This window comes from Vulpes vulpes, chromosome 1 (genome assembly GCF_048418805.1).
Source record: "Vulpes vulpes isolate BD-2025 chromosome 1, VulVul3, whole genome shotgun sequence".
NCBI classification, from domain to species: domain Eukaryota; kingdom Metazoa; phylum Chordata; class Mammalia; order Carnivora; family Canidae; genus Vulpes; species Vulpes vulpes.
Genome location: NC_132780.1, coordinates 69,928,874 through 69,951,437, shown reverse-complemented (window position 1 = coordinate 69,951,437; position 22,564 = coordinate 69,928,874). Strand labels below are relative to the sequence as shown.

General features: G+C 34.1%; 1 protein-coding gene across 17 annotated transcripts in view; it reads left to right on the top strand.

The window, feature by feature from the left end:
• QKI (QKI, KH domain containing RNA binding) overlaps positions 1-22,564 on the top strand; it is a 161,754-nt gene that overhangs the window by 10,418 nt on the left and 128,772 nt on the right. For 2 of the 17 annotated variants that reach the window (XM_072766570.1, XM_072766548.1), the window contains exons 2-3: positions 12,178-12,299; positions 12,654-12,753. The exons of 13 other annotated variants lie outside the window; for them this stretch is intronic. The gene's annotated coding sequence lies outside the window, so the exon portion shown is untranslated. The remainder of the gene's footprint in view (positions 1-12,177; positions 12,300-12,653; positions 12,754-22,564) is intronic. 2 more of the 17 variants (XM_072766561.1, XM_072766544.1) reach the window with 1 other exon arrangement.

Genomic DNA, 22,564 nt, shown 5'->3' with positions numbered 1-22,564 from the left:
TTGAGAACTTCATTATTTTCATCATCTATTGTACTTTATTTAACTATTTTTTATGTTGATTGTTTTAATTACAGGTATCTTGACATTCCATTTCTGTGTATTTATGTATCTTAAAAACTAGCATTTTCCTTTATAGCAACATCACACTTGAATAAAATGGATTGGTCCTACACATAATGTAATAACCAGTCCATAGTCAGATTTCTGTAGTTATCCCCAAAATACTTTATTTATTTATTTATTTATTTATTTATTTATTTATTTATTTATTTATTTGAGAGAGAGAGAGAGAGAGAAGCAGAGAAAGCTACAGAGATAGCAGGAGCTGGGAGGAGAGAGAGAGAGAGAGAGAGAGAGAGAGAGAGAAAGAGAAAGAGAAGCAGGTTCCCTTCTGAGCAGAGAGCCCAACACAGGGATTGATCCCAGGACCCTGGGATCATGACCTGAGCCTAGGGCAGATGCTTAATCCACTGAGTCACCCAGGTGCCCCCCCCCTTGCCGTCCCCCCCCCCCCCCCATATTTTTTTTATAATTGGCTTGTTCAAGCAGGAGTCTGACTCAGGACCCCACTCCTTGAATCTGGTTGTTATGACTTTACATATTTTTAATTTAGAACCATCTTTTTTATGGCACTGCTATAACTTCCTTATCATTGGAATTGTTCTTTTATGCTCTGTATATCTAGTGCTTGGGAAGTTAGGTTTAAAGGATGAAATAGGTTCAAGTATACATCATAGGTGATGCTATGCACTTGATTTTGCCTCAGACTGGGGGTACCTTACCTGGTTCCACAATTAGTGAAATCTGGGTTAGTGTGGTCATAGACTGATCCTCCCTCTGTAGTTAGGTAAATCTTTCTTTCACCAGCAGGTAATATATTGCTATTCTGAAAATAGTTCCTAAATAGAAAAGCCAGATAGATGCTCACTCTTAATTATTGTTTGGTTCTCGAAGTTAAGTGTGGGTTCGTAGTTGCCTCAAATGGTGACTAATGAAAAGGTTTTATTTCTAAGTAGTTGCAAAATCTCTACTGCAAAGTTTTTCTCAAGAACTCTTAATGGTAAGGAGGTTATGTTCCAGCAGATGGAGATATTAGTACGTAAAAGACAGTGTTTAGTGATTAAAATTTGTTGAGAAATAACCCTTTTACCAGAATAGGAAGTTTTTTCCTTTAAATTGTAAGAGGAGAGTTGCTCAGGAATATGGGAAATAACAATGATTAAATTTCATATTTAGCAGTATCATGTAGATCAGTTGTGCTATTTCTTTAAAGAACTCTTTTTTTTGTTTGTTTTAAGAAACCATATGTTAGTATGTTGACTATAAAATGTGACTGGTTTATTTTTTTATTTTTTTGTTTTTAAAGATTTTATTTATTCATGAGAGAGAGAGAGAGAGGCAGAGACACAGGCAGAGAGAGAAGCAGGCTCCATGCAGGGAGCCCGACATGGGACTCGATCCTGGGTCTCCAGGACCACACCCTGGGCTGAAGGTGGCGCTAAACTGCTGAGCCAACCGGGCTGCCCAAAATGTGACTGGTTTAGAACATTCCATTGAGTATAGCAATTTTCTGAAATACAGTTTCTGCCTTTATAGCTGAGTTGTTTGAAGGTCTTTTGTTTGTTTTAGTGTAGGTCTGAGTCAAGTCTCTTGAAAAGTATTCTACTTGTATATTTTCTTGGCAGTTCTAAAGTCTATTAACCAGGCAATTGATTGTTTACTAATGTAAAACAGAAAAAAAAATATCTGTGCCATAGTTTACTATTACATGTGACATGAGGAGAAAGTTCTTTTGGGGATTATAGTGTTATTGTAGTAATAAAAAATTATCAGGAGTAAAAAAGGAAATCTTATCTCGCTTTATTGTGGTTTATAGCATTCCTTATCAGGTTTTTTTTTTTTTTTTTTTTTTTTGGTTAGGTAAATATATATCTTAAAAATACAGCCTGCAATTGTTAAAGAAACATTGCTTATTTAAATTCCTTCTTAGGTAGGATTTGGAAATAGGACTTTTTGTTAATAACACATTTAAATTATATTTTCTAAGTTGTTATTTTGAGCTTTTTGATTGCCAAATCAGTTGTAAAATACTTTCCTTCCTTAATCACTTGAAATTGAACTCAGACATGAGAGAACTGTTTATAAGTGGAAGACAAGAGAAGATACCAACTGATACCTTTGCAGAAATGATAGTAACTTGCATTTTACTCCTTTCTCCCCAGTGTTCTTTTTTATTTTTTGCTATTCATAAAATGTAGAGCATTGAAGATGCAGACATTTTCAGCTCAGCTTTGATAGTAGTGTGGTTTGTGGCCTCTGAATCTTGGGAAAGGTGGTGATGGGGGCAGAGAGGTGTCATAACATATTGTCTCTGAACCTTAATGTGAAGTATTTTTCGGGAAAAGCTTTTTCCCTGGAAGTTTTTGTGTATACATTTGAAAAATTGTTTCTTATAGTCATTTTAGAGATATGAGAAACATAAATTTCTTCATTCTAATAATCATTGTGAGATGTGTTGTTATAAAGAATTAAATACATTCATTTTATTCCTATAACAAGTATTCTTCATTTCATGAAAAAGAACTAAACTGTATCAATTGAAAAAGCAAGAATTTCTCATAGTTCAGTGATAATCACTCTTAACATTTTGGTGAATTTCATTCTTGTCTTTTTCCTCTTTTCTATTTATGGATAAAACAAAATTGTGATCCTGCTGTGCTATCCATTTTGTGTGTTTGTATGTGTGTAAATCTGTCATGAGCATGTTTACCTGCCATTTCCTTTTCTTTGACGATATAGTTTTATGGTAACATAGTTCATCTTATAGAGGTATATTATAGTTTACTTACCTGTTCTATTCAACATATCACTTTGTTTTCAGTAAGCTTGTGTGATATCAAATGTTTTCAGAATTTGATTACTTAGTGTTTAAAAAGCCTTATTAGAAAAAAAAATAAAATAAAAAAAATAAAAAGCCTTATTAGGTTACTACATATTTTAACAGCCCTGTGAATACCAGGCTCTTTTATTTTTGCAATGTATTTAATTGGAAATCAACATTTTTATATCGCATTCCAGTAGAAAGTGATTACTATTACGTGACATTTAATTTTTGAGTAATGTCAAAGTTGCATATTTCACTTTTATTAATAACTTGACATGCTTATTTGAAATTTTTTATTCACAAGTAAATTTGAATACATTCTATGTGTAATCAATCTATGAGGTATGCAACAAACCTTTAAATTCATTCCTTACCTCCAAATTGAGTAATAGGGTAGATAGTATGAAAAGAAAGTAGTGTAAAGGAATGTAACCCAAGAGAGGTTGAAAGACTGGTGTTAAGATCACGTTAGGCTGGGGAGATTATGGAATGTTTTAGGAAAAGAGGTAAAATTTCACCAGGCTTTTGCAGGACAGATAGGATGTAAGTGGAGAAAAGGCAAGGTAGTAGTGTTTGAGACACAGGGACCACTGTCCTGGAATGGGAGGACATTCTGGGTAGGAGAAGGAAAGTAAATTACTCTGTGTCTTTTCTATAAAAGCTTTAAATTCCTGGAAAGAGATTTCATCCTGTTAGTAATGGGAGACCCATTTGAGGGTTTTCCTTTTACATCTTAGTTTTTTTCCCCCTCTTATCTGCCTCCATATTTCTGTTTAGTATGGATTAATGTGGTAGATTGCTCTGCCTATTGCATATTTTTAGACTCTCTGGACTTATTTCCCACCTTCCCCCACCCCACTATTTTGCCTCTTAATGTCTATTTTAACTTTATTTTTTAAACCTGTGCATTTTCAGTTTTGCTTTCTATTTTGTTGTACTTTAGTACATTTGGATATACTTAATTCACTCTTTTTATGATGCCATTTAGTTTAGTTTTTTCTGTTTGTGTCTGTTGGGGATTGTATTGGGTTTAGGTGCCTGGAAGAAGGAGGTTTATCTGGATTAGTAAGTGTGTGATTTATAGAACTGGTGAGTCTAAGCTGTACACCATAGATGGGTTGCTAGCATATCTTGCCCTGTATGTATGACGAGAGTTTTTGCCTTGCGCTTGCCCTTCATCATCCTCTCCATTTGCTTTTGCTCTAATGGCTTGAAAGACCTATCAATCTTAGATTGGAGGGGAGAGATGGAAGATTTGCTAATTTAACTCCCGAATTGAGGAAGGCTATAGGGAAAGTGTTTGCAAAGTGTGTTCCATGTAATACTGGCCTCATGAGGTAGTCTGAGAATAAAAGTAGTCAAAGAAGTGCTGCATATTCTTTTGTGAATTCAACATGTTGGTGGTAACATGTTGAATATCCAGTATCTTCAATAAAGGAAGCTAGTAACTTGGTTTAATTGAGTATTTTCTGAAATTACTTGGTAAGGAATGCTTTTTTCTTTTTCTTTTTTTCTTCTTAGAACTGGTGGTCTGAGGCTACGTTATGATAAATGTTAGAAAGAGGATTTATAAAGAGTTGTGGATCCCAGGGAGAAGAGGGTTAAAATAATGATTGGGAATCAATTAATTTTGGGTTGAGAATACTGGCTCAAGTCAAATCAAAGTACTCTTTGAAGAAGATAGTTAAATTTCATTTAGTTTGGGATTATTTCAAATTGCATCTCGAAGAAAGCAAGAATAAGTTTGCTTTCTGACTTTATTTAACAATTGTGCAAATGGTTTCTATGGTGAATTTTGTTTAATTCAAATTATGTTATTTACATAAAAATTTAGACTTGCTATTTTTATTTTTATTTATTTATTTTTTTAAAGATTTATTTTTATTTATTTATGATAGACAGAGAGAGGCAGAGACACAGGCAGAGGGAGAAGCAGGCTCCATGCCGGGAGCCCAACACAGGACTCGATCCCGGGACTCCAGGATTGCGCCCTGGGCCAAAGGCAGGCGCGAAACCGCTGAGCCACCCAGGAATCCCCAAGACTTGCTATTTTTTAAAAAAAATAACTTTCTAAATGAAAGAAAACAGAATTTTGACAAACATAAAACTTAAGAGTGCTTAAAAATAGATAATGCACAGAGAAGTAATGTTGATCTAACATATGCCTGGTTTAAGTCTAAAATTTTTAAGTTAGGAACTACTGAATTGTTAGATGAAGTGGAATTGTTAAATTTTGAACATAAAAATATTTATCTTTTAGATTGTTAAGTAAACATTGAGTTGCAGTGATATAGTAGTTTTGAAGGGGTGTAAGTCAGTAATTGAGTTTTTTCTGTGAGTTTAGATTTTAATCTACAAGATATTTGTTTTCTTTTTGTTATAGCAATTAGTCCTAAAATGAAGCTCTTAAAAAAATGAAGTTTTTTTTTTTTTTGGTATACCTTTTTATTGGAGTTCGATTTGCCAACATACAGTATAACACCCAGTGCTCATCTGGTCAAGTGCCCCCCTCAGTGCCTGTCACCCAGACACCCCAACCCCCCCCCCCACCTCCCCTTCCTCTACCCCTTGCTCATTTCCCAGAGTTAGGAGTCTCTTATGCTTGTCTCCCTCACTGATATTTCCCACTCATTTTCTCTACTTTCCCCTTTAATCCCTTTCACTATTTTTTATGTTCCCTGTATGAAATGAAGTTCTGATGACATTTAAAAGTAGCGGTCTTTAAATAAGGGTAACTGTAAGGGTGGATGGTAGAATAATAGCATTTCATCTGGAAGGCCCAACAGATTTCGTTAAAAACATTTTTTTCTAGTTCAGAGAAAAGCCTATGATTCAGGGATTTGAGGTTGGAATGGATCTCTGATCACAGTTTCATCTTTCTATTAAATATGTAAGTGCAGTTCATTTACTAAGGGTATGAAGCTTTACAGATTAGAAACTGCTGGCTTCAGGAATGGTAATTGATTTGGTTCTCATGACAGAAATATGTCTGTAAGTGGTATCATTAGCCAGCCATGGCTAATGATTAGCCAGAGAATATCTTTGGGCCTGATCCCCTCTATGGAGAATGAATGTCATGACTGATAGTTTATGTACTGTGACTACCTTCTAAAGTGAGTAGTCATAATAATAATTATTATTATTACTATTATTATTTTGAGAGAGAGGAGGGGAGAGAGAGCATCATAAGTAGATTCCATGCCCACATCTCACAGCCCTGAGATTATGACCTGAGCTAGAATCAAGAGTTATGTGTTTAATCGACTGAGCCACCCAGGAGTCCCTTTACCCAGGATGTTTTTTAACTTCCTATAAATAAGAAAAAAAAGTAAGCATCTAATGCATGCAGTGATATTGTCATTAAACTGATGTTAAAGACAAAAGGCTCATTTTCCAAATGAACAGAAGTTCATTTTCCAGCCAGCTGACCCAATTTAGACCCTAAATTGACTAGATACAATTTAGTTTATGTTTGCAAAGGAACTTCTATGTTTTTTTACACAATATTTTATTTTACACAATATTTTAAAGTCATAGGTTAGAGTAGAGTAAGTCCCCCCACCCCCCTTTGTAGGTTTAGGTCATTTGCCCTAGAATAATGAGATAAAAGTCTAAGAGAGAAGGGAAAATGAGAAGGCCACTTAGCGTCCTCAAAATGCTCAGTTCAGATTATCTGTCATTGCTAGACTTAGTATTTGGGCTTGTATGTGGTGATATCCTGTATATGTTGTATAGACTAATTACATTTATATAAATTTTGAAGGGTGATATGTGGGAGAGATGTCTTCAGAAAACATTTCATGTTGTTCCATGAATTCTGAGTAAAAGAAAAAAGAAAAGGGGAAGAGAGTAGAAAATAAGTGGATGCCAAAAGAAAATAACAGTAATTGGGGAAGGTGAAAGTGAGATCTGAGTTAGAAAATCCTGAGTTTTTAGGTTATAGAAAAATTCATTTATTTTACTGGGTGGTAAGGAACATGAGAGTCTTATTTTTCACATATCATTTTTATTCAAGGACTAACACCTTTGATTTTCTTATTGAAATATATAACTGGACATCATAAGATATGCCACATTGGTGCTGCAGGTGTGTCTCAAGTTCAAATTTATACAAAATTTGGGGCAGCCCTGGTGGCCCAGTGGTTTAGCGCCACCTTAGCCCAGGGCCTGATCCTGGAGACCAGGGATTGAGTCCCACATCAGGCTCCCTGCAGGGGAGTCTGCCTGTGTCTCTACGTCTCTCTCTCTCATAAATACATAAAATCTTTAAAAACAAAACAAAAAATCAAATTTATACAAAATTTTTAGCTATTTTATCTGTGGATGTTAAAGCTTTGGAGCAAGTAGTAATAATTAAGAGGAGTCTCAAAGTGAAATCTTTGATTTTGTGAATCAAGAGTCTTTGATTATTAATGCTGTTATTTATTGAACAAGTACATGTATCCTGACAGTGTAAGCCAGAAAAATGATATAAATGTGAGCCAAAAAAGGCATGTATTTTTAGAATGCTAGCTATAAAGAGAAATACCTTGTTATGAACATACAATTTTATATAACTAAACAGCTGAAATGAAAGCTTTATGAAATAATGTTTGTGTTACTTAACCTATGATGTAGTGTTTTCTTGCTCTATGTCATTTATTTGTTTTAAAGACTTTGATTTTTTTTAAAGATTTTATTTATTTAATCATGAGAGAGAGAGAGAGGCAGAGGCACAGAGGGAGAAGCAGGCTCCATGCAGGGACCCTGATGTGGGACTTGATCCTGAGTCCCCAGGATCACACCCTGGACTGAAGGCAGTGCTAAACCATTGAGCCATCTGGGCTGGCTGCCCAGATTTATTTATTTTAGAGAGAGAGCGTGTGTCCAGGTGGAGGGTTTGAGGGTGAGGGGGAGAGAGAATTTCAAGCAGACTCTTTGCTAAGTGGGGGGCTTGACACGGGGCTTGATAGCACAACCCTGAAATCATGACTGGAGCCAAAATCAAGAGTTGGACGCTTAACTGAAACACCCAGGCATCCACATTCTGTGTCATTTAAAAAGTGCTGGTTGTGACTAATACTATAGAATAATTATTTTTAAATACTATAGAATTAATAGGTTATGCCTTGTGTAGTTTTAGGAAAACTGATGTTGACTCCTGCTATAACTTAGTTTTCAACAAACTTTGTTTTTTTAATCTACCACTTTGCTGAGTGCTGCGGATACCAAAATGAACTAAGCCATAGTCTAGCACTTAAGGAGCCATGTAATAGTATGGAGAGAGAAATAAACTGCAGTATAGTGCTTTAACTGCTGTGGCAAAGGCGTACACCAGTTAAGATGGAAGGGATCACATTTTCTAGCAGAAGATGAAAATTTCTTCAAGGTTCACATATTAAATAACCTGATAATTCCTCTGATTATAGGTTTCATTTAATGTGAAATTTAGTTCTCTTTTTTCCCGTGTAAGTTCTAAAATCGATACTATCAATTTTACTGGAATAAGAGATTTCTGAGTATTCGACATAAAAGCCAAGTTTGTAAACGTAAATGTTATAATTTTATAGAAAATAATTAAAAAATAATAAATTTTACAAACAAGTAATATTGTGGTTTTAATTATGTCATTGTTATTAGTCTTAATGCCTTTATTTGGAAAATATTATTTTTCTGACTTTATTTTCCTTCCAAACCTCATATTATGATTTACTCAGAAAGTGAAGTTAGGTGGAAGTGTTATATAAGTATAAACATATCTTATCTATATCCATGTATCCATCTTACAATATCTTTGACCATTGGCTGTTTGCCAGGTAGTGAAAGTTAGCCTGCAGAGCAAATCATGAACTTATAAAAAAGATGGATACTTAATTATCTAACACTTAAAAAGTTATTTTGTCATTATATTGAAATTTGGAAATATTCCCGGTGTTAACTTCTTATCTTGTGGTTAATACACTCACAATAATACTGAATATAAAAATTAGGAGTTTGAATTTTATCCAAAAAAGTTTGGAGCATGGCATTTCTATAGAATTTAGGTTCTGTGAGTTACAGAATTGTTACAGTTTTTCCTGTGAGTGATGTCGGCTACTACATCAGGTTGAGGAAGCTAATGTCTGAGTGGATGTGGTGGTTGCCTTAGAATGATTTTGCCGTTAGCAGTGAAAAATGTTTTTCTTATAGTTCTTGTGCAGCAGGCCATGGAGTAAAGCACATTTTTATAATAAAGGTGATGAATTTAATCGCAAACTGGCAGCCAAATGGAAATTGCAGACCTTGATACTGGGAGAAAATTGCCTATAAAGCAACTCTTGAGGGAACAGGCTTTAAATTTATCCACCCATTTCGACATTGAGGAGAACATAGGAATCACAGGATATTTTGCTTGGCCTGCTTAGTTCAGATGAATGACACTTGAGTGTTCTATTTAAGAGCTAAAGATGGTTGGTTTAAAGTTGCTTATACTTTGTATGTTAAAGCCTTAACCACATACATTTTTATATTTCATTAAATATCTAAAACATTGCCGACTTTTCTTATTTCAGCACATGATATGCCTAATGAATTGAAATCCATTTACTGTATTTATGGTGATATGCTGTATAATTTATGTTTCTGCCATTTGTATGATGAACTAGACTTAAAGGGTGCAGAATACCTGGGGGTTTATAAGTAACATTTGATTGATACAATGTCATATAAACTATGAGTCTTAACTGTTTTATATTGCATTTAAATAGTTTATGTTATAAAATTTAAACACAATGGTAGTATTTCTATTATGGGAAGTCTGGGCTTTGTCATTTTTTACCCTAGGTGACTAATGCTTGTCATTTCTTAGAATAATCTAACCCTTGACTCAACATACAGTCTTTAGAGTGTAATCCTGAATCTTGGATCTTGGTATCTTGTACCATGCTTTTTGGGGCACACTTTCTTCCCATGGTACACGTATTTGTTAACAAATATCTGTGTCCAAATTCAGAGGATTATTTGTGACTATTGGAAAGTGAGACCTATTTGAAGGTTGGTAAATATTAAATGAAAAATGCTAATGTAAAATACAAACATAATATTTCTTAGTATACTTTCTGAAACTGTTGGGAAACTAAAGGGAATTGAGGGTTACTTTTAAGAGGTTATTAGATTTTACTTGGATACATAACCCTGATTAATAGATTATATTATAAAATGTACCATGCTCCCTAGAAAATTTAATAGGACTATAGCTGTGGTAAGTCTATTTTCTTTAAATACAGAATAATAGAAATGTTTAATTTGGAAGTAAATGTGGGAAATTAATATTTGATGGTTGAAAGAAACAATAGAAGGAAGAAAAAAAAGTACACATTCTCTATATTTAGGAAATAGTTTATTGAGGTTGTGCACATGGACTGAATGTATGAAAACCTGCAAGAAACAGTATTACTTCTTGTTAAAATAAGTTCCAGTTGCCATTGAAAGTACTTTCATTTAAGTTACTTAAAGTGCTAGATTGTAATACATCTATATGAGAAGTCAGCCTATATGAGAAGTCAGCCTACATGTGATGTTGAAGATAAAGCAGAATACCTAGCCATCTCTGAAATTTGCAAAGTTTAAAATAAATCAGCACTTCCAGGGGCTCCTGGGTGGCTCGGCTGGTTAAGTATCTGACTCTTGATTTTGGCTCAGGTTATGGTCTCAGAGTCATGAGATCGAACCCCACATGGGGCTCCACACTCAGTGCAGAGTGGGCTTCTCCCTCTGGCTCTGTTCCTCCCCCAGCTCATGCTCTCTCAAATAAATAGATAGTTAAAATCTTAAAATAAATCAATCCCTCTCTTATCACTGATACAGATGCTTTGTCATTTGGTTTATTTGGCTTCTATAAGCTGTGGCAAGTTTAGAATTCAGAGATAGAGCCTAAAGATAAATACTCTTGAAGCTAGGCCTTTGTGAGAGAAATACAGTATAATTATTTTAACTCCTATTTCTGATCCAGTAAATCAATATGTGGAAAGCTATATTTTCAATTTCAGAAAAAAATTTAAATTTTTAACATATAAGATGAAGCTAGAATAAGGCATATGGAATATTTATGCATCGTATACATATGTAAGAATTAACATATTTTAGTAATATTTAATGTTTTACATAATGTTATACATATATATAGGAGTATACAACATGTGTAATTCATATATATTTTACTGATAGAAGTATTATATGTGTATATATGTATATACATATATATATAGTACTTATTAAAATTACCACTTTTCTATAGCAAGATGGCTACAATTTATAATGATTCTGAATTCCAATTTCACTGTTACTAGTGGTGGGTTTACTTTTCTAAAAGGATTTTTTGGTGATATGTTTAAATTCACATCCAAGTCTACTATTGTGATAAATGTAGACACAATTTGGTTCAAGACTGTTTATGCCAGAGTCTGAAACACTTGAAGCATCTAAGTTGTTCTGAAACGATTTTAGAATCATGTGTTTGAATAGTCACATCACTGAATTAGCTCAAGTAATGGATTGTCAGAGCAGAGTGAAATAAGGGGAGTGTTTACAGTAATATTGGGGTTTCAAGATGACAGTATAAGATGTTATTTTTTTCATATTGTTTAGTTTGTTTTTGTTTAGACAACTATTTTAAGTTATTAAATTGTAGTTATGCAAATACACATTTACAGGCCAAATTGTTTCTCCAACGTTTCTTCCCCCAAATTATTTATTTGAGGCTACAGTAATTTTAAACTCCAGAACAGTGGTTAAACCAGAACAGGTCAGATCCGGATGCAAAGAGCTCTTTTACCTTTTTTGAAGTGTGTTCTGGGAAAGTGCTGTAGAGAATATTTGCTCCAGGTATTTAAGACTCATTTTTAATAAGCTGAATGTACTGTGGTATTTGTATTTGAGTAGTTTGTAAGATTTTCTGGAAAACATGGTTGACTGTTAGAGGAGGTGCTTAGTAAAAGTGAGTTGGAGAAATTAAACTGTATCTTTGTTGCTTTCTACTTGCACTTTGCCATGTATGATTAGTTAAGAAGTACTTTGCACAGTTTTATTGGTAGGTGCCTTTTCTCTGTGTCTTTTATGCCTCTAGAGTCTGGGAAAAGACCAGATTTTAGGTAACAGATATTCATCAAATCAGCAGATAGTTCTCTTTACAAGATACATGTCAAGATAACAGCATTTGTAGAATACATGGTTTTATATCACAATTCTCATTAGTAATGATGATATGGACATACTTAAGCTTATGTATCGGGTACTTTTTATAAATATATATTCATTATCTCATTTAATCTTTACAGCAATCCTGTGAGCTGAAAAGAAGTCTGATTTTCAGATGAAATGGAGGCAGTTTGAGATATTACAATAGTCTTTTTTCAAAGATTGCATTTTCAGCAGTTTCTCTTTGTCATTCAAATGTTCAGTAAGTTTTTTAAAAAGTAAGATTTTATGTGACTTGTAAGCTGTTATTAGGTTAGTTCTGTGCAGAGACCTGGAGACAATGTTTTTCTTGAGTTGTCCTCCTTTATATATGCATTACATTAAATTAATTTTAGCTGCTGTAACTACAACTGTAAGAAAGGTGATGATGGTCTGTTGTGTCAATAGCTTGCTTTACTTGACATTGTCATTCTTTTCATAAGAGAAAAAAAACATCACAGCATATTCAGAATGTAGGAAGTATATTAAGTTGCTTTCAAAGCTTGTTCCATTTAACAATATTATGGAAGTGGGTTCACTTTTAAGTTTTGATATTCCGATGTGCCTCTTACTGCAGGTTACTAATGCCCCCAGATGCCTGTGAATTGGCCTGGTTTTGAAAAATTTTGTGGCCTTTTCTACTTCCCCGCTTAAAATCTGTGCTGAGGAGTCCTAAGGTACATCTTACTCTTCTGTTGCCTATGAAATTCTCTAACAAAAGATGATATACCTATATATCTACATAGATATATATATTGCTATCCTTACTCTTTCTAGTAGTGTTTGGTTTTATTTTTTTATTTTTTATTTTTTTTAAAATTATTTATTTATGATAGGCACACAGTGAGAGAGAGAGGCAGAGACACAGGCAGAGGGAGAAGCAGGCTCCACGCACCGGGAGCCCGACGTGGGACTCGATCCCGGGTCTCCAGGATTGCGCCCTGGGCCAAAGGCAGGCGCCAAACCGCTGCGCCACCCAGGGATCCCCTAGTGTTTGGTTTTAAACAACAATTAGGGAGGAATTCATTTTTAGTGAGTGGATTTCATTCATTTTCCAGTGTGATGGGGTTTGTGGAGTGCTGTTTGAAATAGGTTACTTTTAGATTTTGATTTATATCAGTAATTTTACACTTGCCCCTACTAAGGCAGGCCTCGGTGAAGATAGAATTTCTGTTCTTAGAAATTCTGTCTTTATGAACTTTCTTTCCACAGAAAACTTGTATTGGTTTTAAGAAACAAATACCTAATTTGCATAGTAACTTCTGTATCTTTAAACTTTAGTGTGCCTACCCAAAAATACACAACTCTTCATTGACCTCTGCCTTTGAGAAGTTTTTAGTAAATGAAAAAGTACCATGATTGAGAAAAACAGAACCATTTGCTTGGATAATTATAGGCATTACTAAAAATAGCAGTCCAGTACAGAAATGAGATTAGGAGTCAGAAAACTACAGTTTGGAAAAAAATCCTTGAGGGGGACAGAAGCATATATTTTAAGCATTTTTCATGTATCAGGTCCATTAACGTAAGTATGTATTATTAGAGTGATAAATACCATGTTTTTTCCACTTATTTTACTTTCCTTCATAATAATTAAAGTGAGGATTTGCATTACCATGAATCCAGTTTTCCCTAGTATGATCTTTTCTACTGTGGAACCAAAAGAAACCATAGAACTCTGGCTTACTCTAAAAAAATTATTTTATCTAGTGTTCAGGTTCAGGTATTTATATCTCAGGACATTTAGCCTCATCTGTCAATGACTTCTAGCCCTCTGATTAGGGGTTATTTACATAGAAACCAGTGCTTACTACTAGAAGAATTACGATGGCAGGAACCATGTTGCTTACCAGGGTGACCCTAGCACCAAACATAGTGCCTGATACCATAGAAAAGTAGAACATACTCAGTCAATAATTGTAGTTTGAGTACATATTATGTGCCAGAGCCTTTGCAAATATTATTCTAGTTGAGGTTTTTTTTTTTTAAGAAACTCAGAAGTTTGGGTCTGGAGTTATCTTAGATAATCCTTACAGGTGAGAGTAAATATAGACCATGTTGGAGGATATGCTGCTAGACCCTGCCAGAGCTTAGATGAGTCTATCATTCTAGTTTTAACTTTATTTCTTTTCTTCATTATTGTATATATCTCTCTACTTTTCTCTATTATATCTTTTCCCATCTTTTCCCCTCTTTTCTGTCTGGCTTTTACTGTATTCTATCAGTGCTTTTCCCATTATCAAGATGGAACAATAATGTTCGAGAGGCAGTGGAATATGGAGGCCTAAATTTGGATCCTGACCTTTACACTTACAAGTTATGTCATCTTTGGTAAAAAGTATTCAATCTCCAAATCTTAGTCTCTTAACTATAAAATGGAGACGTGAGCAGTGCTTATCTTTAAGGAAATGGGTCTAACCAGATAATAAAACATTGACCTCCAGGGCAGACTTTGAAGGGCCACTTATTGCTTAGAAAGAAGTTAGATCTCATTACTATAAATTATGTTTGAGAGATGCTACCATTACCACCACCAGCTAACTGTGTGTCATTCTCAGTATAATACATTGCTGAGACATTTAAATCAGCCCTGACAAAGGTTTAGATAACAAGAGAAGTAGAGTAACAGCTGGGTAATTTCTTTACAGAGGGGAATTCATTTTAAACTGTCTTCTATAGAGATGCCTCCTTGTGCCCTGCTCTAATGTCTGGTTGGCTTGCTTTCTAGGGGGGCTTTGTCAAACATATCTGCTCTTAGAAGACCAGTCTTGAGTTGGAATGTGAAGTCCAGAGAGAGTAGGAACTCTTTTTTTATCTGAATTCTAGTTTCCTGTTTGAGGACTCCCATGTTCCTTGAATAATTACTTTTGAGAATGTCTGTCTCTTAACCATATAAACTATAAGCACTGAATACAACATAGTACTTCTAATATTTGTCTGACTTACTGAGATTGTTATAGGATGATAGTATGGAATAAAAGTCCAGTAAAAACTAAAATTCTTACTTTGCCATAGGAAATATATTGAAGTCCTTCTTTGAGGTCATAATTGGATGAGTACTTCAAGTATTGTTTTTGCTCACTTTGTGATGGAGCAAGGCCCAGTTCTGTTTTTGCATATGTCTGTATCCCTAGGGCTTTGCCAGTTCCTGACTCATAGTAGGTATACACTACACATTTGTCGAATGCATATATGAACAACCAGTATCTTGTACCATAGATTATTAATACAGTTAAAAAGAGAAAAGCAGGGGTGCCTGGGTGACTCAGTAGGTTAAGTGTCTGCTTTCAGCTCAGGTCATGATCGAGGGTCCTGGGATTGAGCCCCACATCCATTTCCCTGCTGAGCAGGGAGCCTGCTTCTCCCCCCTGCTTGTGCTCTTTCTCTCTGTCAAAAAAATAAAATCTTAAAAACAAACAAACAAACAAACCTCTAATTCTACATTATTCAGACCAATCCATTTTATAAACAGTCTGTACTTTTAGGAAATAAAATGGAAAAGCTTTCATTTTATTATATTCTTAAAATTTTTACTAAGTAAGCTTTCAACAAAGAGTTGACCAAAACTGTGTGGATTGTAAATATAGAGGTTATTTAAAAAAAAAAAAAAAAAAAAAAAAAACTCAAGAGGAATGAATCACTAGAACCCCTTTGGTCCAGTCCTGATAAGTGGCACCTTAATGGGTTAGGATTTTTTTGGATTTTTTTTTTTTAAGATTTTATTTATTCATGAGAGAGAGGGGGTGGGGGGGACAGGCAGAGACACAGGCAAAGGGAGAAGCAGGCTCCATGCAGGGAGCCCGATGTGGAACTCGATCCCAGGACTCCAGGATCACACCCTGGGCGTGAAGGCAGGCACTAAACTTCTGAGCCACCCAGAGATCCCTGGGTTAGGATTTTTTAAAGCTAAGACTATTCATTTAGATGCATGTGCATTTTATCTTGTCATTTGATCTAAAACACACCAGAAGAATTTAACACTGATATAATGAACATATGTTATTAACCAGGTGTTTTAGATTCTCACAAATCCTGAATAAATACAGCAAGCCCTTTTGAGGCTTGTATTTCTGTCACTTTTCTGTCACTTTAAAGGGAAGAGGAGTAAGTCATGAAGCTAATAACCTATTGATGCTTGAGTTAAATTTCAAGCATGTTTTTTGCAGCTTTGCATATTTTTCTACTAATTGTCCTGTTGAGATTGTTCAAAAGGTGGGTTTTTTTTTTTTTTTTTTTTTTTTTTTGTCCCAAGGAGACAGATCCTTAGGAATATAGCAAAAGGCAAAAACAAAGCAGTCTATCTTCCCAGAGGTTATATTCTTTATGTAGAAGACAGGCAATAAGCAATAAATCTGTTGTATGATATATGGACACTATGAGTCCTGAGAGTGCACTGAACAGGATAAAAGAGATAGGAGTATTCTGGATGGATTGGGGCAGGTTGTGGTTTTAAATAGGGAGATCTGGGTTGGCCTCATTGAGAAATTAATGTTAGAACAGAGATTTGAAGGGGATAATGGAGTGAACCATACTGCTCTCTGGGGAATAGCTTTCCAAGAGGAAGGAAGGGTCTGTGCAAAACTGAGGTCAGGACCTGCTGTTCCTTGTGTGGCTGTAGCTGTAGATGTGAATGAGGGATGGCGGTGGAGGGGGAGACAGTGGTAAACTGTTTAGGAGATAGTAGGTCAGAAAGGTAAGGGATGGGTGGTAAAGTGGAGCTCCTGTGAGGACCTGGGCTTTTACACTGAGATGGAAGGTCATTAGAGCACTAGTGTGAAAATGTGGTTTGGGTACTCTCCTAGGGAGTCTGTGAGGGCCAGCTATTTTGATGATAATAGTAACTTATTTGACTTCTTTCCTTCTTGCTTGAGTTTATAATAGCGTGTTTCAGAGGCTATATGCTGTGTGGTATTGCAACAGATGGAATTCAGGGAAAAAAAGGTGAGAATTTCATTGTCTCCATTAAGAAAGACATTTAAACAATTTGCAAAAATAGAAAACAGTGCCTCTCTTTATCATTTTGTTGGATAAAATGTTTTTATTTTTTGTTTTCTGTTAATATGTAGTGGAGTTTACTATTATGTTAAAGTGAATCACAAGTAATTTAGATTTGTAGTATGGTATTAACAAGTGTAACTCTCACAAACGCAAGCTCTTTTATATAAAGGCTTCTTGTAGTAATTTTTTAAGCATTGAGTTCTGAGACCAAAAAACGTGAGAACAACTCCGTTAGAGAGTTTTGAGCAAAGTAGTGACATGTTACTTGGATTTTAACATGCTAACTCTGGAAAATAGAGACTAGGCCTATGAGGGGCAGTGGTGGAAATAGGGAGACCAGTTAGGTTATTTCAGGTGCTATTTATGTGAGAAATGATTATGGCTGGGACTAGTGTGGTAGCTGGTGAGGGGGTCAAGTGAGATTCTGGGTATATTTTAAAAGGTGAGTAAATAGTATTTGCTAGTGGATTGGATATGATGTATGAAAGAATGGACTTGGCAGTTTTTGAGATCAGAAGGAACAGGTTTGGGGACAGATAGGAGTTTGGTTTTATGTGTGTCAAGGTGACTTCTTTAGAAGACAGTTGGATGCTGGCATTTGGGAGTTCAGGAATGTTCTTGATCAGGATTTTTTCTTGTATTATTTTGGTAATATTTTTATATGATAATTTCTATTCTAATAAATTAAGCTTATGATCTCAAAAGTGCTATATTCTGCATTTTATAAACTCATTAAAATTGCTTTCTAAGAATATTGTTATGATAGTAAAATGTATAAGAGGCAGTAAAAATGTAGTAAATGTCAGTAGCATATATCATTACTTAGATTTTCTGAATCTAGTTCTTTGTAAAGTAAACCAACCTTGGTTTAATTAAAGGGGATTATAGTAAAATATATTAAAATAATGTTTTCGGTATCGATTATGTTGACAGCTGAAGGTACTGTATATGTTGCTCTTGCTGCAAAATTGGAAGTTTTCTCATGCAATCTTGATGCTTGCTATAAAGGACCTTTGGAATATTGTATACAGTAGATTGTTTATTATGGCTAAAAAAAATTCCTTAGCTTTTCTAGTATGAGGAATTTCTCATGTACATGGGCTGCTGTAACACCTGTGAATGTCATTTGACATTCATTTGCTTCAGTTTATGGAATTAAGGTGATGTTCAGATACACAAGTGGTGCATGATTACCAATCTTTGGTTTCTCTTCCATTGAGCTTGGGAAAAATTTGGAATACAATTGAGGAGGATGATTAAAAATTAAAGAAATTGTTAAGTAGGAGAAACAACCTACCTCCACCCCTCTCCCTACATAATTCCTTCAGAAGTTTTAGGAGTTCTGTTTCATTTTCACCCATTTACCAAATGTCTTTTAAAGCCCTAAATAATTTGGAGCTTGAGGAGGATAAAATACATAGGGCGGACCTGTCCTAACTTCCCACAAAAATAAATGTGTAGAGCCTGGTTATATGAGGATTTGGTGCTTTACAAGGATATCATTTAAAGTAAATCCTGGTGTCCAGTAGTTTAGGACATTTTGAAATGTAAATTCTGAAAGGACTAGGCTTGGCTATCTGTAGTTCTGGATTGGTTGTTGTGTTTTTGAAGCCCTTTCTCATGGACTATTGATACAGAGAGGGTACATATTGAGGTTCTAAGAAGAAATAGGAAGGTGCCCAAACTTCTAATGGATAGAACTATACCAGGAAGAAACCACAAATGTAATCTGGTACAGAAGAGGAAACTGAGACCCAGAGGAAACTGAGACCCAAAGCCACACAGATCTTGCAGGGAATCAGAAGTAAAACCTAGGTTGCATGAGTTTCAAGGCCAGTGCTTTTTCCTTACTACTTGCAGTATTATGAAAGGTTCTATTCCTGTAGAAAGATCATTGTTTATGGATTATATATAGTTTTCATATTCTTAAGGTGGGTTTAAAGTACATGTGTTTTTTTAAGCAGTAACAATTAAAATCTAAAAGATTATTTTGAATTAAAAGAGATTATTCTTATAGATTTTCGAGATCCTCAGTTTTATTGGTAAGTAGGCATTGTATTTTTTCAAAGACTAGATAAGTAAGACATTCGCATGGCTTTCATTCTCTCCCACAACTATCCCCCCTCAATGAGAATAAATAACTGAGGCCAAAGCAAAAACTTTATTTTGCAGCACATTTAGGTTTATACAAAAATAGAAGTATAGCACAGAGGTTATTGGTTAAGAATTCATATAACTACGGTGCAATTAGCGGAACTGGGAAATTAACATAGATACAATATTATTAACTAATTTGCAGATCTTACTCAGACTTCACCAGTTTTCCTATTCACATCCTTTTCCTGGTAAGGATCCAATCCCACACGGCATTTAGTGGTGATGTCTCTTTAGTATCCTCCAGTCTGTGACAGTGTCGTATTCTTTCATGATGTTTCTCTTGGTATTTTTATTTTAATTTTTTTTTATTTTTAAAAAAGATTTATTTATTTATTTATTTATTTATTTATTTATTTATTTATTTATTTATTTATTTATGATAGGCGAGAGAGAGAGAGAGAGAGAGAGAGAGAGAAGCAGGGACACAGGAGGAGGGAGAAGCAGGCTCCATGCCAGGAGCCCGACATGGGACTCGATCCTGGGACTCCAGGATCACGCCCTGGGCCAAAGGCAGGCGCTAAACCACTGAGCCACCCAGGGATCCCTCTCTTGGTATTTTTAAAGATAACTGGTCAGTTATTTTGTAGAACATTCTCAATTTTTGTTTGATATTTTCTCATTATTAGATTGAAGTTCTGCATATTTGACAAGTAAACAAAATTACTGTTTGGCCTATCTGCCACTTCTCGTATTTATTTATTTATTTATTTATTTATTTATTTTTTTAAATTTTTTTTTTTAATTTATTTATTTATGATAGTCACAGAAAGAGAGAGAGAGGCAGAGACACAGGCGGAGGGAGAAGCAGGCTCCATGCACCGGGAGCCTGATGTGGGATTCGATCCCGGGTCTCCAGGATCGCGCCCTGGGCCAAAGGCAGGCGCCAAACCGCTGCGCCACCCAGGGATCCCTCGTATTTATTTATTCAGTTATATCATAGTGGTCTCATGGATTATAATCTGTTATTATCATTACCATAAAATCTTTTAAGGCAAGCATTTATTTTTAAGAAGTTAACATATTGAGATGTTTAAATATTTAAAAGACATGTAGGAGTATATGGTAAAGAAATTCTCTCTTCCACACCTGTAATGTTGGGCACCCATTTTCTGTTGTTATGAGTTTCTCTTCTTGTAGTAATGTTAAAAGAGTTGGGAAAAGAGTTATTAATAAGGATTGCTAGATTCTCAAGTGTTACTCTTTATCCAGATTCCAGTAGCATCTGCTGGTTAATTGTTGCATCTTCAGATCTTCATTAACAGTGTTTCTTAACCAGGTGTCTTAACCTTCAGATTTAAAATTTAATACAGTGGGTATTATATAGTGATAAGGATTGGTTTCCCCTGTGTATTTTAAAAAACTAAATGACTAGAAGGCAACATTTTTCTTAAAAAACCCATGACATATAATAACATACAACTAACTAGATTTAAAATGACCTCCAAACAAAATCTGATTTAAATGAAAAAGGATGCCTATTCCAATTAAGTTATTGGTTTTCATTTCCTTTAAAAAAAATTCTTTTCCCCATTCTGTTCTTTTTTTTGTTTTTTATTTTTTATTTTTTGTTTTATGTGTTTTGTTTTCTTTGTAATGGCTTGTTTTGCCTTCTCTGTATGCCTTCATTCATTCATTCATTCATTCAGGATTGTCACTTTTCTAGGCACCTAGGGCTAGATTTCACCTACTGTGCCGTGTTCTGTTAGCATGAAGAAAGAACTGCAGTCTTTTCTGCAGTCATTCGTAAACAGTGGACTGAATGTTTTTGGAGCCCAGGCTAGCAATAAACTAAAAGTTGGTTTGTTCCATTTTCCTATTTTCCATTCTTTAATTATTGTTTCTTAAACTAGGTTTTAAGGGCTTATTCCAGGAAGTCCTTTATGAAACTCTAAATAAAACTAGTTGGTCTTGATGTGATACTGAATCAGTTCTTAAATCTCTGAGCACTGTTTTTTTCTTATCTTTCTTTCACTTGTTCTTTGTTTCTTTCTTTGTTTCTTTCCTAAAGTGGGTATTGTATCTACTTCACTTTATGGTGAGAATCGGGATAATTCATATATAAAGTGCCTTAGCATGGTGGAAGTGCTCATATTAAAAAAATAGGTCTTTGTAGTTTATTTTTATAGTTGGAAGTCAGTGACTTAATCTTGATTTTACTATTATAGAGGGAATCCAAGATTATATGCAGCATTTTTACTTAAAGTGCTTTCTAACATGCTAATGAAAATATCTTTACTATTTTACAAAAGTAAAAAAAAATTCTTAGAATAATGTGAAAGCCAATAGTCCCTGTAAATCCATCTCCCAGAGATGATTACTGTTAATAGTTATATCCTTTTTTTGACTTCTATGTATCTATCAAAAAATACATGTACTTAGTATAAATTGGATCATATAATAGACATTATTTTCTGTAACATTTGAAAGAGCTTTTCCAGGGAGGTGCAGCTCCTGTTAAATGCCTTCCTTGATAAAAAATTGCTACTGAGAGCAATTATGGAACCAGAATGGACATTTCTATAAGAACTTTGCTGTTTCACGTTTTTTATGTGAAATTTATCCACAGTTTTATACAATTGTTAATTAAATTAAATTGCCAAAGCAAATTCGAAGGAGAGCCATGATGTGAAATCTGATTTTGTAGTTTTTCTCTTTTTGCATGTAGTTGTGCTTATCACCCTACCCCCAAAATCAGGTCCCATTAGAGAATTGATAGCTTGGTTTATTTTATTTTATTTTATTTTATTTTATTTTATTTTATTTTATTTTATTTTATTTTATTTTATTTTATTTTATTTTATTTTATTTTATTTATTTTATTTTATTTATTTTATTTTATTTTATATTTTATTTTATTTTATTTTATTTTATTTTATTTTATTTTATTTTATTTTATTTTATTTTATTTTATTATTTTATTTTATTTTATTTTATTTTAATTTTATTTTATTATTTTATTTTATTTTATTTATTTTATTTTTTATTTTATTTTATTTTATTTTATTTTATTTTATTTTATTTTATTTTATTTTATTTTATTTATTTTATTTTATTTTATTTTATTTTTTGCCAGTTTTCAAGCAGTTGCCTCAAAATTAAATCTGATTTATTTGGTTATTCAAGTAAGCAAAACACATTTTACTAAATGTGGCATAGTCTCTATTAACCTGTGTTTTACTTTATTCACTTTCTATACCTTGTAGGTGTGGCTTTTAAAAATAAGTACAGTACCTTGTAGGTGTGGTTTTTTAAAATAAGTACAGTGAAGTTATATTATTTTTGCTCTGCTCAAAATAGCTTTAAAACTTTCCTGTATTTAGTAAAACCTGAATT